At 48.3% G+C, this 17,882-nt stretch overlaps 1 protein-coding gene across 3 annotated transcripts in view; it reads left to right on the forward strand.

The window, feature by feature from the left end:
- Positions 1-17,882, forward strand: part of HRH2 (histamine receptor H2) — a 54,574-nt gene that overhangs the window by 23,280 nt on the left and 13,412 nt on the right. The window contains exon 3 of one of the 3 annotated variants that reach the window (XR_004075390.2): positions 16,578-16,724. The exons of the other annotated variants lie outside the window; for them this stretch is intronic. The gene's annotated coding sequence lies outside the window, so the exon portion shown is untranslated. The remainder of the gene's footprint in view (positions 1-16,577; positions 16,725-17,882) is intronic. 3 annotated transcript variants of the gene reach the window in all.

Here is a 17,882-nt window from a genome sequence, read left to right on the forward strand (position 1 = left end):
GCCAACCTCATGTTGTTCCATCCTCCCAACGGCCCGCCGAGGTAGACGCTTTGACTTCCATTTTTAAAGGACCACATTAAATCTCAGAGCGCGTGACCAGGGCCACACAGCTGGGACCTGGACAGAGATCTCTGACTCCAGAACTTGTGGGCCCTTTATTCTAGCTACGTTGTCCTTACAATCGGGAATCCCAAGTTCGAGCCCAACTCTGCCATTTGGTTAGTCATGTGAGGTGTTCACCCAAGCTCTCCAGGACAGCCCTCAAATGGCCAGGCACTGATGCTGCCGCCGAGGGAGTAACCACAAACCCAGCTCGGTCCACGTTCATTGAGCCCCTTTGATGCACCCGCTCTTATGCTAGGGGTGCTCGGGTCAGAGGAGAAAGAGGGCTGGCCAAATTGGGAAGGCAGAGCCTTGTAGGTCAGGCTAGGGGCTTGGACCTTGTACCATTGGTCTCAGGGGAAGATGGAAGGATTAGAAGCAAGGGTGGAGGGAAGCCAGGCAGCTCTGTGCTTTGGAAAGAGAGCTTTGGTTCCCGGAAAGACGTGGACCGGAAGGATGAGATGGGGCCATCGGTGAAGGGGGATGTGCACTGGCCCATAAGAGAGGAGAAAGGAAAAGAGCAAAATCTAGGAGGCTGTTAAAAAAAAAAAATAGGCTTGGAGAGCATTGGATGTTTGGGGTACAGGAGATGTGAGAGAGAGGATGCCCCAGGATTCTACCCCCAAGAGGTATCCAGGCTGAAAAAATAAACAGGATCAGAATGAGATGTAGATACATGCACTGATGGCAAAGTCAATGCCGGGTATTGAGGGAAACCCCACTAGAGACCTGAGTGGCGCTGAGGAAGCTCACCCACAGCATGGAGAATACGTTGACCGGTCTGTGGGCACTCTAGCTGCGGAGGGGGCTGAGTGAAAGGCGCTGGTAGAACGCCTGGCACGTGAAAGTGCTCAACAAATGTTGCTTTCCTTACTCTTCCCACAGACCATGCCTTTGCCTCCCAGAATGCAGGTCTGTGTGACCAACCCCCCCCCCCCACCCATCCATCCGTCTGTCCGTCCGTCCGTCCGTCTGTCCATTCATTTGCAAACCTTTATCAACTTCCCACCACATGCTGGAAACTGTGCTGAGCCCCGAGGATGCAGAATGACATTTTGGGCATTTGTTCTGATGCACAGGCATGGAAAGTCAACTGCATAGCCCCGCTCTCAGCTCTGTTCTCCCTCCCTCCTTGGTGTGAGCAAGTCCCTGCCCCTCTTGGGCTTCTGTTTCCTCATCTCCTAGGGGGTGGGGTCTGTCCTCATGCAGCCTGCCCTGCTCACCTCCCAGGGTTGCCTGATGCCCACGTGAGTCAAGAGATGTGAACAGGCTCTACAGCCCCAATGGGACACTTGTCTCCTCTCAATAATTGAGCATCAGACTCGAGAAAAGCTTGGGCGGATGCCGCAGCCCCACACCTTCTGGGTTCTGGTCCCTGTGGAGCGTTGTGGGAGCAAAACTGCCCAGCCAGACCCCTGGGCCTCATGTCCCCTCTGGTCCTTGCAGCAGCCAGGTGTGGAGTGTCCTGCCATAGACTTGGGTCCCGGGCCCTCCACCCCTCCACTGCCAGCCTTCTGGAACAAGCCTCATTGCTCCTGCCTCCAGCTCCTAACCTTGAGACTCTCCCTCTCAAATCCATCTTCCAAACCACCGAGCAATGTCTCTCCAAAATGGAGATCTGGAGCCTTCCACATCCGGCCCTGATGGGTAAGGCCCCCTCTGACCGTGTCCTTCCCCATTCCCTCCCCCATTCAGGAAGCAGCCTCAAGCACAAAGCTAAGTTAGATCACGAAGCAAACAAAGAACAAAGCACAGGGGTGCCTGGGTGGCTCAGATGGTTAAGCCTCTGCCTTCGGCTCAGGTCATGATCCCAGGGTCCCGGGATCAAACCCCGCATCGGGCTCCCTGCTCCGCAGGGTGTCTGCTTCTCCCCCTCCTTCCTGCTCGAGCTCTCTCTCACTATCTCTGTCTCTCTCAAATAAATAAATAAAATATTTAAAAAAAAAAAAAAACAAAGAACAAAGCACAGAGAGTAGACCCCGTAGAAGGCTGTTGACACGATTCAGTCTAGTCATGCATGCCACTTCCCGCTGCTCTTACCTGTGTGACCCCCTGGTGAAGAGGCTGCCTTCACCCCTAGTCCGTAGGGAACTGTATTCAATAAGCACTTAGCAACAACAGCTGACGCTACTCGGGCACCCACTAGGTGCCCGCTGTACACGTTGGCCATTGTTTCCATGTATAATCATTCTGTGGGCATCCTATCCCCATCCTTGGGCTGGGTGCTAAGGGTGCAAAGGGAAATAAAGCAAGCCCCCCACCCCAGGTCTCACCACCTGTCATTGCTCATGGTCTAGTTTAAGAGTAGATGGGCAGCAGCTCGGTGCAGCATGTGCCAAGGACTGAAACCCAGTGTGCTGGGCACCCAGAGGAGGCGGTTCATGGCCCAGGGAGCCCATCCCAGGGAGCAAACCTCCAAGCTGAGCCTTAAATGCAGACGGGAAAACACCCTATTCATCCAGGGTGGTACTGGACCCTTTGGACTTATGACCTCATTCCACTTTCCCCACAACCCTATGCTTGTTTAAGCTCCACTTCACAGATGGGAAAACTGAGGCTCAGAAAAGATAAGTAAATTACCCAAGTGACACAAGCTAGTGAGTCAGCCAAAGCCACGTTCTGAGCAACAACAGAAATAGCAGCCCCCCCTGATTGGCTGTCCTCTGGGTGCGGGGCACACTATGGACCATGAATGCCCACCTTTTCTTCCGATCTTCATGGCCACCCTGGGAGGGGGGGCTATGAGGCTGAGGCCAGCTGAGAGGCTGGGCCTGCCTGGGTCACACACGGCAGCCACGGAGCCAGGGCCTTCAGAGCACACGTCCTGTGTGGCCGTGGCCGTGCTCTGTCCTCCAGGCCCCGGAAACAGTGGGCAGAGGGGTTGGGCAGAGGAGGATGGTGAACCAGTTGGACTGGTGGGGGCCTGGGTGGGGGGTGAAGGAGGCCACGAACAGCCAGAGGTTGATTTTCCCACTGAGACTGCCAGGGCATCAGGGCTTCGTGTGGCCCTCCATGAGGTTGGCTCCCAGCTTCCCTGATGACTGATAACATGTCCTTTCTGCTTTCCGTCTGGGGACAAAAATCAGCCTTGACCTGACCGAAGGCCCTTATCCCTGCTGGGGCGGGGGGAGGGGGTGGTGGTGGAGGTGTCCCTCTGAGTGGAGAATTCTGAAGGGCCTAACTGGGCCTGCCCTTGGGGCAGGGTGGGGCTGGGTCAGGGGCATGGTGGCACCAGCCAAGGGGAGACTCCCGGAGAGAGTGGCCCTTGTCACCTCTCTGGCCATGTGCCCCACCCAGTGACCTCCACCGCTCCTGCTGGATATCGGCCTGCATTCATTTCCTAGGGCTGCTGTAATACTCAATGGCCAAAAACAAGGCAGATGGATTCCCTTATAGTTTGGGAGGTCAGGAGTCTGAGACCAAGGTGCTGGCAGGGCTGGTTGCTCCTGGAGGCTTCAGAGGAGAATCTCTTTCCGTGCATTTTCCGTGTCTTTTCCAGGGGCCACCTGCTCCCCTTGGCTCATGAGCCCTTTCTCACATCTTGCCCCTCTTGCTTCCTTTGTCACAACTCCTTCTCCCATCTGTAGCCAAATTTCCTGCCACTCTCTTAGAAGGGCTCTTGTGACTATATTTAGGGACCACCAGGATAATCCAGGATCATCTCCCCATCCCACATTCCCTAACTTAATCATATCTACTAAGTCCTTTTTTTTTTTGCCACAGAAGGTAACGTGCTCAGGTTCCAGCAATGAGGATGTGGACATTTCTGGGGACTATGTTCAGCGACCCCAAGTCCCAGCGCCTTGCCTGGCATTAGAAGCCCTACCCTCCTCCTGATCTGTTTCTTGCCAACATCCCCTGACCCACACCCGCCCTCCACCCACTTCAGTCACAGCCAAAACAGACCACTCCGAGCCCAGGATCCCCAGGCACCCAGCAAGGATTTGCTATAAGCCCAGCCCTGCTTGGGGCATAGAAGTGAGCAGATCAGAGGCTGTCCTCCCTGAGGGATGTTATTCTAGGGCAGTGCTTCTCAAAGTGTGGGCCCCTAGCCAGCTGCAGGCTTCCAGAAGCAAAGTGGCCAGCGTCGGACCACATAGCCTCAAATCCAAACAAGGATTCCCGTCTGAGCCTGTCTGACCCTAAAGCTTGGGGTCTTTCTACAGTAAAACACTGTCTGGACTTGAATTTAGTCCAGACTCAGTGCTAGTCCCATTGATACCAGATGAGGGAACTAAGATCACTGGGAAGCAAGTGACTTATCTGAGGCACAACGGCAAGCTCAGGAGGGGCCAGTGAACCCAGTACTTTGGACCCCTGCCCAGGGCTCTTGGGTCCTTTTTCCACACACTGGCTTGCTCTGGGTAATCTCCCAGGGCGGGGAGATAATATTCATAAGCACCTGGAGTATCAGCAGTCGCTCGTGGGCGTGGCATTTCCGCATTCCTGCAGAGCGCCTGGAGGCTGGAGCCAGAGATCAGGAAAGACCCTGGGAGAAGGGGTGCAAAGGGAGGCAAGGGGGCCCCCACCCCTCCAGCCAGCTTTCTCCTCAGAGGTCCCGTGGCAGCTGTCCACCCGAGCCCTCCTATCTGCTCTCCTTCTGCAGCCAGAGAGCAGGTTTCCACGTGGAAGTGGGACTATGCGCCGTCCCCCCTGATGCTCCCAAGTTCTTATCCTGACCTCCCAGGCCTTGTCCTCCACGCCCCCTGGCCTCAGCCCAGACTGTCTTATTCCTCTTGATGCATTCTCTGTGTTTCAGGTCTGCACCCCCGAGGGTACGCTCCCCAAGGGCAGGCCCATGCCTGTGTTGTTCACTGCTGTATCCCTACTAGGATACGCACAGTAATATTGTTGAATGAATGCATGAGTGAATATCTAGTTTTAGGTCCCCAAGAGCCCTAAGAGGTAAATAATACTGCCTCCACTTCAGAGATCAGGAAACCAAAACTCAGTGAGGAAGTTGCAGGAACTAGTGGGAGCTCAGAAATCCCTGGTTCCCCTTTCTAATTTGGACATCACAGCGGGCCTCCCTCCAAACAGTGGTGTCGGGGCAGGCCTCACAACAGACCCCAACCACAGGCTCTGAATCAGTCTTGGAGAGGGAAGAGGCCCCGAACAGTAACCTGGCCCCTCCCCCTGGCTATGTTACACACCAGCCCAGAGAGGTGAGGTCACTTGTGCCAAGGACACAGAAAGTGAGCTTCTGAGGGGGAGGAGGGGAGTCCACAGTTCCTGACAACCTGATGCTGTCCGTTAGGCCTCCACAGCATGTCATGGTTTGGCCAGAGGTTGGGGGTTCAGGGGAGTGCGGGGCTGACTTCATCTGCTGCTCCAAGCCCAGCCTCTGCAGATGAAGCTGCAGTACCCACAGGAGTGAAAGAGCCCCATGAGCCGTGCACACACTCTTCCTAAGAAGGAGTGTTGCTCAGGCAGGAAGTTTCCCATAGCTTGCCTAGCTAAGAGCCCAAATTTGTTTCCCTGTATCATCTGGGTTCTAAAGTAGTCTAACCTTTCGGCACACTGATTCCAACATTTCTTGAGAGCCTTTATGGTGCTTTTTGCGAAGGTGCCTGGAGCAGCTCACCCCCAACGAAGGGCCCTGGCCGCACCCCCCGGCACACTGGAATCCCACTGGCCGCTTTGTCACCTCTACCCTCTGTGCCTGGCCATCACACCACAAGGCTGTTGGGGTGGTCTGCCTCTGGGGTGGAACTAGGGAGCCCCAGTATGAGTCCTGCCCCACCACTGCTTAGGGGTTGGTGTGAGTTTATTTCTGGGCTCTCTATTCTGGGTCCGTTGATCTATGTGTCTAATTTTATGCCAATGCCATATTGTTTTGATTACTATAGCTTAGTAGTATAGCTTGAAATCAGGGAGTGTCATACTTCCAACCTTGTTTTTCTTTCTCAAGATTGCTTTGGCTAGAGAAAGTCTTTTGTGGTTCCATACAAATTTTAGGGTTATTTGTTCTAGTTCTGTGAAAAAAGCCATTAGAATTCTAATACGGATTGCATTGAATCTGTGCCTTGCTTTGGGTAGTATGGACATTTTAACAATATTAATTCTTCCAATCCATGAGCATGGAATATCTTTCCATTTATTCATATCTTCTTCAATTTCTTTTGTTAGTATTTTATAGTTTTCAGTGTATAGGTCTTTCACCATCTTGCTTAAATTTATTCCTAGGTATTTTATTCTTTTTCATGCAGTTGTTAAAGAGATTGTTTTCTTTCTTTTTTTAAAAGATTTTATTTATTTGAGAGAGAGCACGCGCATGCACATGTGCATGCAAGTGGTGGGAGAGGCAGAGGGAGAGGCAAAGAATCCCAAGCAGACACCACGTTGAGCACAGAGCCCAACTCGGGGCTTGATCTCATGACCCATGAGATCATGACCTGAGCTGAAACCAAGAGTCGGACGTTTAACTGACTGAGTCACCCAGGTGCCCCTAAATAGATTGTTTTCTTAATTTTTCTTTCTGCTACTGCATTATTACTGTATAGAAATGCAGTAGATTTCTGTATATTGATTTTATATTCTGTGACTTTACTGAATTCATTTATATCAGTTTTTTGGTGGAATCTTTCGGGTTTTCTGTATATCGTTATCATGTCATCTGCAAGAAGCGACAGTTTTACTCTTCCTTTCCAATTTGGATGCTTTTAATTCTTTTTCTTGCCTACCTGCTGTGGCTAGGACTTCCAATATAATGTTGAATAAAAATAGCAAGAGTGGGCATCCTAGTCTTGTTCCTGATCTTAAAGGAAGGGCTTTCAGCTTTTCACTGTTGAGTATGATGTAAGCTATGGGTTTGTCATATATGGCCTTTAATATGTTGAGGTATGTTCCTCGTATACCCACTTTGTTGAGAGTTTTTTTTATCATAAATGGATATTGAATTTTGTCACATGCTTTCTCTGCATCTATTGAGATGATCATATGACTTTTATACTTTTGTGTGTGTGTCATCATTGATTGATATGCAAATATTGAACCATGCTTCCTTCCCTGGAATAAATCCCACTTGATCATGGTGTACGGTCCTTTTAATGTATTATTAAATTGGATTTGCTAATATTTTGTTGACAATTTTTGCATCTACATTTATCAGGGATATTAGCCTGTAATTTTCTTTTTTTGTGTAGTGTCCTGGTCTGGGTTTGGATCAGGGTAATGTTGGCCTTAACATGGGTTTGGAAGTATTCCCACCTCTTCAATTTTTTGGAAGCATTTGAGAAGGATAAGTATTAAATCTTTGAATGTTTGGTAGAATTCACCAGTGAAGCTGTGTGGCTTTGGACTTTTGTTTGTTGGGAGTTTTGGGGGGGCAGGGGGTAGTTTTTTGATTACTGATTCAATCTCTTTAATAATTGGTAAAGTAATTGGTCTATTCAGATTTTCTGTTTCTTCATGGTCCAGTTTTGGAAGATTGTATGTTCCTAGGAATTTATCCATTTCTTCCAGTTTGTCCAATTTGTTGTCATATAATTGTTCTTGGCAGTCTCTTAAAATCCTTTGTATTTCTACACCATCAGTTGTAACTTCTCTTCTTCCATTTTTGATTTCACTTATTTGAGCCTTTTCCCTTTTTCTCTTGATTAGTCTAGCTAAAGGTTTGTCCATTTTGTTTATCTTTTCAAAGAACCAGCTCTTATTTTCATCGATCTTTTCTAATTTTTTTAGTCTCTAGTTCATTTATTTCTGTTCTGGTCTTTATTATCTCCTTCCTTCTACTAACTTTGGGCTTTCATCTGTTCTTCTTTTTCTAGTTTCTTTAGGTGTAAGGTTAGATTATTTATTTGGGATTTTTCTTGTTTCTTGAGGTAGGCCTGTATCCCTAAGAATTTCCACCTTAGAACTGCTTTTGCTGCATCCCCCAGATTTTGGATTGTGTGTTTCCATTTTCATTTGTCTCAAGGTTGTTGTTTTTTTTTAATTTCCCCTTTGATTTCTTCATTGACCCATTGGCTGTTTAGTAACATGTTGTTTAATCTCCACATATTTGTGATTTTTCCAGTTTTCTTCTTTGTAATTAATTTCTAGTTTCATACCACTGTGGTCAGAAAAGATGCTTGATGTGATTTCAATCTTTTTCTTTTTCCTTCAAATTTTTGTATAAATTCTAGTAGTTAACATATAGTATAATATTTGTTTCAGGAGTAGAATTTAGTGATTTGTTACTTACATGCAACACCCAGTGCTCATCACCACAAGCACCCTCCTTAATACCCATCACCCATTTAGCTCATCCCCCACCCACCTTCCCTCCAACCTTCAGTTTGTTCTCTATTGTTAACAGTGATTTCAATCTTCTTAAATTTATTGAGACTTGTTTTGTGGCTTAACATGTAATCTAACCTGGAGAATATTCCATATGCACTTGAAAAGCATGTGTATTCTGCTGTTTGAGGACAGAATATTCCGTATATATCTTTTAAGTCCATCTGGTTTAATGTGTCATTTAAGGCCAGTGTTTCCTTAATGGTTTTTTGTCTGGATGATCTATCCATTGATGAAAGTGGGGTATTAACATCCCCTACTATTATTGTATTACTGTCAATTTCTCCCTGTAGGTCTGTTAGTATTTGTTTTATATATTTAGGGGCTGTGTTGGCACATAAATATTTACAAATGTTATCATCTTGTTGGTTTGACCCCTTTATCATGATGTAACACTCTTCTTCGTCTTTTATTTCAGTCTTTGCTTTAAAGTCTATTTTATTTTGGGGCTCCTGGGTGGCTCAATTGATTAAGCATCCAACTCTTGATGTCGGCTCAGGTCATGATCTCAAGGTCTTGAGATCAAGCCCCATATCAGGCTCCATGCTGGGTGTGGGGCCTGCTTAAGATTTTCTCTCTCTCCCTTAGCCCCTCCACCCACCCAACTCAGGCATGCGTGCTCTCTCTCTCTAAAATAAAAATAAAATAAAGTCTATTTTGTCAGATATAGTTAAACCAGATTTCTTTCCATTCCCATGGAATATCTTTGTTCACTCCTTCACTTTCAGTCTGTGTGTGTACTTATATCTGAAGTGAGTCTCTTGTAAGCAGCATATATAGTTGTCTTATTTTTATCCTTTCAGCCACTCTGTGTTTTTTGATTGGAAAATTTAGTCCATTTACACTTAATTATTGTTATGTACTTATTGCCATTTTGTCAGATGTTTTCTGGCACATAGTTCCTCTATGTTTTTTTTTTTCTTCTTGTTCTCTTCCTTTGTGGTTTGATGCCTTTCTTTAGGGTTATGTTTAGATTCCTTTCTCATTATGTTTTGTGTATCTACTATAGGTTTTTGCTTTGTGGCTACCATGAGGTTCACATAGAACAGTGTATATATATATATATATATATATATATATATATATATGTCTTATTTAAGTTGATAACAACTTAAATTTGAATGCATTCTAAAAACTCTATGTTCCCCCCATGTTTTACGATTTTCATGTTATATTTACTTTCTTTTATTTTGGTATCCCTTAACTAATCATTAATAGTTTTAGTTAGTTTTACTGCTTTTATCTTTTAACCTTTGAACTAGCTTTATAAGTGGTTGATCTACTACCTTTACTGGTGAGATTTTTACTTTCATATGTTTTCTCATTATTAGTTAGTGCTTTTTCTTTTCAGCTTGAAGAAATCCCTTTTAACATTTCATGTAAGGTCAGTTTAGTGGTGATGAATTCCTTTAGATTTTGCTTTTCTGGAAAACTCTTTATCTCTCCTTCAATTCCGAATGATAACCTTGCCGAGTAGAGTAATCTTGGTCAGAAGATTTTTTCCTTTCAGCACTTTGAATATATCATGCCACTCTCTCTTGGCCTGCAAAGTTTCTGCTGAAAAATCAGCTTATGATCTTATGGGGGTTCCCTTGTATGCAAGAAGGTTTTTTTTCGGGTGCCTGGGTGGCTCAGTTGGTTAGGCGACTGCCTTCGGCTCAGGTCATGATCCTGGAGTCCCTGGATCGAGTCCCGCATCGGGCTCCCTGCTCGGCAGGGAGCCTGCTTCTGCCTCTGACCCTCCCCCCTCTCATGTGCTCTCTCTCTCTCGTTCTCTCTGTCTCAAATAAATAAATAAATAAAAATCTTTAAAAAAAATTTTAAAAAAAGAAGTTTTTTTTTCTCTTACTGCTTTTAAGATTCTCTGTTTAATTTTTGACATTTTAATTATAATGTGTCTTAGTGTTATTCTCTTTGGTTTCATCTTATTTAGAACTCTCTGGGCAGGGGTGCCTGGGTGGCTCATTGGGACGCCTGGGTGGCTCAGTCGGTTAAGCATCTGCCTTCAGCTCAGGTCATGATCTTAGGGTCCTGGGATCCAGTCCCACATTGGGCTCCCTGCTCAGCAGGGAGTCTGCTTCTCCCTCTCCCTCTGCCTGCTGCTCCCCCTGCTTGTACTCTCTCTCTTTGTCTGTCAAATAAATAAATAAAATCTTAAAAAAAAAAAAAAAAACAACTCCCTGGGCTTCCTGAACTAAGTGTTTCTGTTGCCAGGTTAGAGACGTTTTCAGCCATTATTTCTTCAAGTAAGTTTTCTGCCCCTTTCTCTCTTTTCCTTCTGGGACCCCTATAAAGCAAATGTTATTCTGCTTGATGTTCTTCCATAAGTGCCTTAAACTATCTTCACTTTTTAAAATTCTTTTTTCTTTTTGCTGCTCTTGGTGAGTTCCACTGCCCTGTCTTCCAGGTCACTGATCCATTCATCTGCTTCATCTGGTCTGCTCTTGGCCCCTCAAGTGTATTTTTCAGTTCCATTATTGTATTCTTCAGCTTTGTGACTTGTTTGGTACTTTCTTACATTTTCTGTTTCTTTGTTGAAGTTCTCACTGTGTCCATCCATCCTTCTCCTAAGTTCATTGAGAATCTTCATGACCTTTACCTTGAAATCTTTAACAGGTAGATTACTATTTCTGTTTCATTAAAATCTTTTTCTGAGATTCTGTCTTGTTCTTTTATTTGGAACATATTCCTCTGTTTCCTCATTTTGCTTGCCTCTCTGTGTTTGTTTCTATGTATTAGTCAAAACAACTACCTCCCCCAGTCTTGAAAGAGTGGCCTTGTGTAGGAGATGAACCTTATCGTTCAATCTTGCCCTAGCTCTTGTTGTCCCTCACACCTTTGTGACTCTCTGAGTAGCCTGATTTATTCTTGATAGACCTTTGTACTTGAGGGTGTGCCAAGACCTGCCAGTGTTCCAAAGGGAGTAATCACAGGCAGCACCTACTTTCAGTCTGATTGGAAGCCAGATCCTCAGGTAGCAGCTTTTTAAGTATGCAAATATATATAGTTCCATGTGACTGCAATTGTAAACTTTGCCGGCCTCCAGACCAGGAAATCTGGAGGTGTCTTGTGGGCAACTCTTGGAAAAATCAGGGCTTCAGGCAAATGTATAAGCTCTTTTCTAAGAGATAACAGTGAGCTGTGTGAAGGCCAAGGGAAGGTTCAAAGATGCTATTTCCCTGCCTACAGTCCCTCAGAGTGCCTCTATAGCCTCTAGATGTCTGGCAAACCTGAAGCCTGTCCCTCAGATTGAAGCTCCAGAACGAGGAGATGGGTCTTTTTCAGAGGCAGACTGGAGTTGAAACACAACTGCTATCAGTCTGCTATCTGTGCAGTGCCCTGGGTGTGATAGCCTGCCCAGAACTGTCTTTCCAATTGTTATGGTCCCGGGGGGGGCCAATAAACACAAGCACCTCAGGCCACAAGGGCCAGGGGATCAACGGTGTCCCCTGTGGGCTGCCCTCATCCACCAGCTTCAGCGAGGCTGTTGGAGAGCGTTGAGGCCAGGGCATGCCTATGGCTCTAGGGAGGCAGAGAGAGAGTGCTGGGGGCCAGGCGCACCCAAGGCTTTAGCAAAGCTGTGTCTGTGCATACCTACCTGTGCTAGCAAGGTAAAGGGAGAGTGCAAAAATGCTGCTCACCAGCACCTCTGTCCCCAAAGAGAGTCCCAACTGTCCTCCACTGCTCTGGTAAATGCACCTCCTCCACATATACTCCAGTCACCTCTCAAACTTCTTCCTTCCCGCTGGTCCCAGGATGGGTGAGTCTGTGCAAGAACCCCTCAGAAGGAATATCTCAGATCTCCACAGACCACCCACCCCGGGTTTCCTGGACATACGGCCCATTGGCTTCCAAAGCCAGATGTTTTGGGGGCCTCATCTCTTCAGTGCGGGTACCAAGGGTTGAGGTGCCCAGGGTGGGGCACAAACCCCTCTCTCCTCAGAGAGAGATTCCAGACCCACAAGATCTCTCCTTATTGTGAATTATCTCACCAGGGCTGAGGTTTTTGGTGAGATCGCGTCTCCACCTCTTCTACCTGTCTTGATGTGGCCCTTTTGTCCCTTGTTGTAGAGGGAAATGTTCCACTACTTTTCCATTCTTTTTCAGCAGGAATTGTTCCATATGTAACTATGGGTTACAGACTGGGTGTGTCCATTGGAGGAGGTGATTTCAGGGTCTTCCCATGCCACCATCTTGGACCACCTTCAATCTTTCTTCCTTCCATGTAACGGTTTTATTGAGAGATACTTCGCATACCATGCAGTTCAAGCATTTCAGGGTACAATTCACTGGGTTTTAGTATATTCAGAATTGTGCTGTTATCACCACAACCAATTTTAGAACATTGTCATCACCCCCCAGAAGAAACCCTGTAGCCGTCTGTGATCATCTCCCAAACCCTGATTCCTGCCCGCCCTCCACCAAGCAACCACTAATCTATTTTTATCCCACGGATTTGCCTATTTTGGACATTTCATGTAATATATGGTCTTTTGTGCCCTGCTTTTTCACTTAGCATAATGTTGTCCAGGTTCTTTATTTCTGTTTTCTCTTCCTTTCTTTCTTCCATTCTATTTTGTGTTTTCGTTTCTTCCCTCTGTTTCTTCCTTCCTCCCCTCCTTCGTCCGTGGTCCGATCTCTCCTTTACCAAGCGCTTGGGCTTTATGGAAGCTTTTGGCCATTTGTAGGCCCTGGGTGGGGAGCTCTAGGCATGAGACTATGTCAAGGACTCCCCAGGTGCCCATCCCTGCCTCTGGCCCAGGGGAGGCCCAGAACGCTGTGCTCAGGCCTGCAGGGCTCACGCACATTTATGCACAGCTGCCGGGCAGAGCAGACAGGCTACAGCAAAGAGTTAATCCTTTTCATCTTCTGTCTCTTCTGAGAGTTTGGGGAATGAGATTCCTTCCCACCCCCAGAGGGGAAGTCAGGGGAAGGAGAACAGAGAAAGAGGAGGTGGGAAGCCTTTTACAGCCTTAAAAGTCACAGAGAATAAATAGTGGCCTCCCGGGAGTCACTCGAAAGGTAGAGAACTCCTCATTTAACTCCCTGATGATTGTGCCTTTTGAGGCCAGCTAGAGGCCCCAGCTCTGCCCAGGCCATCCCTCCCCCACCAACCCCAGCTTCACGCAGACCCCTGCCCCTGCTTGTTCTCTACCTTCACTATCCACTCCTTCTGCTGCAGATCTGATGGGACATACTTTGGGGCTGCCTTCCCAGAGGCCGTGATGGGGAAGGAAGGGGAACTGTGCATTTCGGGCCACTGCTAGCAGCTTTGTGCCATAAAAGAAGGGGTGAACACTCCAGGTGAACAAATTAGAGAAGGGCCCTTCTCAGGGGGATCCAGCCCCAGGGCACATGGCTTGGCAAGCAGAAGGAGGCCTGGGTTTCACCCCTGATGTGCTTGTGCAGGGACAAGGGAGGTCTTGCAGACTTTCCAGGCCCCCTGGGAAATTGCATGGCATCGGGCAGGAATCAGCCAATCTTATCTGCAACAAGCCAGATAGTAAATAGTTTGGGCTTTGCAACCCCTATGTTCTTTCTTGCAACTACTCAACTCTGCCCTTAGAGGGTGAAAGCACCATAGACAGTACATAAATGAATGGGGGCGGCTGTGTTCTAATAAAACTTTATTACGGATGCTGAAATGTGAATCCTGTCTCATTTTCATCACTCATGAAATGCTATTCTTTTTTTTTTTAAAGATTTTATTTATTTATTTGACAGAGAGTGAGAGAGCACAAGCAGAGAGAACAGTAGAGGGAGAGGGAGAAGCAGGCTCCACGCCATGCGGGGCTCGATCCCAGGACCCTGGGATCATGACCTGAGCTGAAGGCAGACGCTCAACCAACTGAGCCACCCAGGCGCCCCGAAATGTTATTCTTCTATTTATTCCCCCCGCCATCACCACCACCATTTCAACAGAAATAGGTGGTAGGCTAGATTTGGCCTACAAGCTGTAGTTTGCCAACCCTTGATGTAGGGGAAAAAAAATGGGTGTCAATTTCAGCCCCAGCACTTGCTGGCTCTGTGACTTTGGGCAGGTGGCTTGTGCTGTCTGAGCCTCAGCTTGCTCATCTGCAAAATGGGGATAGAAATGTCTCCCTGCGAGGATAGCAATAAGGCTAAGCATCAATTTATGCAAAACACTTAGCACAGAGTAGATGCTTAATAAGTGGTAGTGTTTATCTCTCCCATTCTTCCTTCCTCCCTTTCCTTCCTTCCTTCTGTCCTTCCGTCCTTCCTTCCTCCCCTCTGTACAGAAGCGGCTGGGAAGTTCGAGGCAGGCTTTGTGGACTCATGTTGCAGCTGTGCCACTGAATTGTTCAAGTCCGGCCCTGACCCCTGAGTCTCACATCTGTCCTCTGAAAATGAGGGACTTGGATCAGTCCCAAGGGACAATTTAAACCATGCTTAACAAGGGAGAGATTTTATGCCAAACCCCCAATGTGTTTGTGTCAAGAATCTTCTGGCAAGGGCAGCAAAGAACATGTTTTTCATACTAATAAATCATTCTGAGTGTGGAGGCAAATTCAGTAAAATGTGTCCTTGTCACGCCCCAAGCTGTGAGTGCAGATGGGGGTGCAAAGCAGGTGTGCCACAGGGCTACCAAGAGAGCCCCGCCCTGGCAGATGAGGGGCCTGAATTCCTCACCGCCCCTGCTGCCAACCCGCTGTGTGGTCACATCGCTTAACCGACTGCCTTCGGCTCAGGTCATGATCCTGGAGTCCCAGGATCGAGTCCCTCATCAGGTTCCCTGCTCCTTCTCCCTCTGACCCTCCCCCGTCTCATGCTCTCTCTCTCTCATTCTCTCTCAAATAAATAAATAAAATCTTAAAAAAAAGAGAGAGAGAGACAAGATCACATCCCTCTCCGAGTCCCAGTTTCCTCATCTGTCAAAGAGAGCTCAGACTTCTGGAGGCTGCCACGGCTCCTGACAAAGCAGCAATGCGTCACGGGGCTCTCTGCTTTGGGGTGTTTGGTAAACCCATAGGGGCTGTTTGTGGGTGTGTTGGGGGACAGGGATGGGGTACGCCTGAGACACGCCGTGCATTGCAGGGTGTCCATAGCCCGTGAGGCTCTCCTGGCGTTTGTGGATCACTTACTCTCTGCCAGATATGGGAAGGGTGGGGGCGGGGGAGTTTGTCCCAACTGGCGTAAGTGGCAAGTGGCTTGACAACACACTGGTGGGTCTGCTGCTCCATACCGATCGTGTAGAAGGTTGCAGCGTGCAGGGAGGGCCACAGGCTTGGGCAGCACAGGCCTTTGAATGAGACTCCTCCCTTCTTCATTCCAGGACTGTAAAACGTGCCATTGTCACCCAGGGACTGGCATTCGGGGTGGGTGGCAAGGCAGTCCCAATGACCAGAGGATTCAGGAAACTTCCCCTCTCCACACTGACTTTGGAAACACAGTATTTATAAACACTGAATTATTGTGGAAGGGGAACATTAAAATTGAAAGTCGAGGAGAAACCCCATTCCTGTTGCCATCTTATGCAATCCCTGAAATCATGGCTCTGTTCTCCCTTCATGTTCTTCATGAGCAGATGTGGCCTCAATATCATGGCAAAAAAGAGGTTCCATACTTGGAGTTCTTCAGCAGGCCACATGTCTCCTGTTTTAGGGGCTGCTAAGTCTTACCGAGTCATTGATTCACTCATCCTTTACCAAGGGCCCACTCCCCTGCAGGGGGTTGGGTGGGAGGGAGGGGGACACTAATGGAGGCCCTAGAAGAGCAGGGAGGGGTACAGACACATGTGATGAGTGCCCAGACCCCGTTGCTGTGGGGGCCGGGCTGGGAGTTCAGAGAAAGCCTCCTGGAAGGGATGATGTCTCAGCTGATTCCTGAAGGACAATAAGAAGTTTCTAAGCTGAGGAGCAGAGGGCCATTCTGGACAAAGGAACAGCGTGGGGAGAGGTGCGCTCTCATAGGCAATGAGATGCCGTTTAGTGCCGTGGTCTGTTGAGAGAGCGCTGAAGGCCAACCTCCCCATTTTTGCTGGCTGGTTGATCTTGAGTAAGTCCTTTCCTCTCCAAAACTCTGTCCCCATCTGAAAAGTGGGGCTGGTCCTTACAGCACCTCCATCCTAGGCTGGAGAAAGGAGCAAGGCTGTTCATGCATGTGCCCGGGACAGCAGCTTACGGCGCAGCCCTGAGCCCCCGCAGGTGTAAGATTCTTTGTTTCATTCTGCTTAGGGTGCCCGTGGACCACCATTTCATGGATGGTGGAGAAGCTCTGGTCAGAGAGCTCGGTCACTTCCAGCTGGAAACACAGTGACTTTGGCAGTTGAACCAACTCAATACAAGATTCTCTCTACTCCCCCGCATCTCCTTCCCTCCAGGGTAAGCTAAGTTCCCAGAGGCTGTCTGACCCCCACAGCATCCTCTGGACCACAACAGACTTGTCATGCCAGTTTCTCCATCCCTGGTGTTTGTGCCACGGTTGGGCCCCAGGACACAAATGACCTGCTCCTGGGCTCTCCCTGGCACTGCTGAGGACCGACCACATTCTCTCAGGGGTTTTCACCTCTGCTGCAGGCCCCCAGCCTCCTTGGACTCCCCCAGCAGGCAGGCATCAAAGCCCGGCCACATGCTGGAGCTCACTGTAGATCCAGGAGACTTGAGGGACCTCCTGCACCCCCTGTGGGAGCAGAGGAATTGGGGTACAGGGTTAAGCTGAAGCCTCCTCTCTGCCTTGTCTGCAGGGACCCCTCTTTTGTCCTGGCTTCCATTAGGGATAGGGCACAAGCCCCTCTGCTTTCAGACCCTCACACTCATCCTCCAGTGACCCCCCACCTCACCTCCAGTCTGGGTTCTGACCCCAAAGGAGGGTGACGGGGTGGGGGCCCACTCTACCACCTAACTCTAGGCCTCCTGCCCCAGCCCCCAGGTCATTCCTCTTCCTCTCTGGGTGGTGGGGGAACTGCTCACATGGGCCCTTGAACACCAAATACCCTAGGACTCTCTCACTACTGTTTCTGTTTGGAGTCTAAGAAATCATCCCTGCCCACACCTGCAGTTGCTGCCTGAATGGTGGGGGGGCAGCGATGACAATGGGGACAAGCAGGAGTGAGAAGCCACAGCAAGCCCTCGACATCTCAAAATAGTATCCCATCCTGCCCCACCTGAGACATCCCACACACCTGGCACATTGGCTTGCATTTAACAACTATCTACCTGGTGACGGTAACTAGTCACCACCACTGCTTTGGGAGCGGTTGAGCCTGGTGGAGTCAGACTGACCTTGAGCACATTACCTAACCTCTCCATGACTCAGTTTCTTTGTCTGTAAAATGGGGGCGTTGCCAGGACCCACTTCAAAAGGTTGTAAGGATTGAAGGAGAGAATAAATATAAAGGTCTGAGAAGAGTGCTTGGCACGTGGGGGTTCCCCAGTGAACACTGGTCCATGGCAGTTTGCTGGGGTCAGGGGAGTGCATGAGGAGCCTCATGATTGACTGAAATGTTTCCCTATTGCACTTTGCTGTAGTCTCCAGATTCT

Source organism: Leptonychotes weddellii, chromosome 7 (assembly GCF_054177405.1).
Source record: "Leptonychotes weddellii isolate Sample4059 chromosome 7, ASM5417740v2, whole genome shotgun sequence".
Taxonomy (NCBI): Eukaryota; Metazoa; Chordata; class Mammalia; order Carnivora; family Phocidae; genus Leptonychotes; species Leptonychotes weddellii.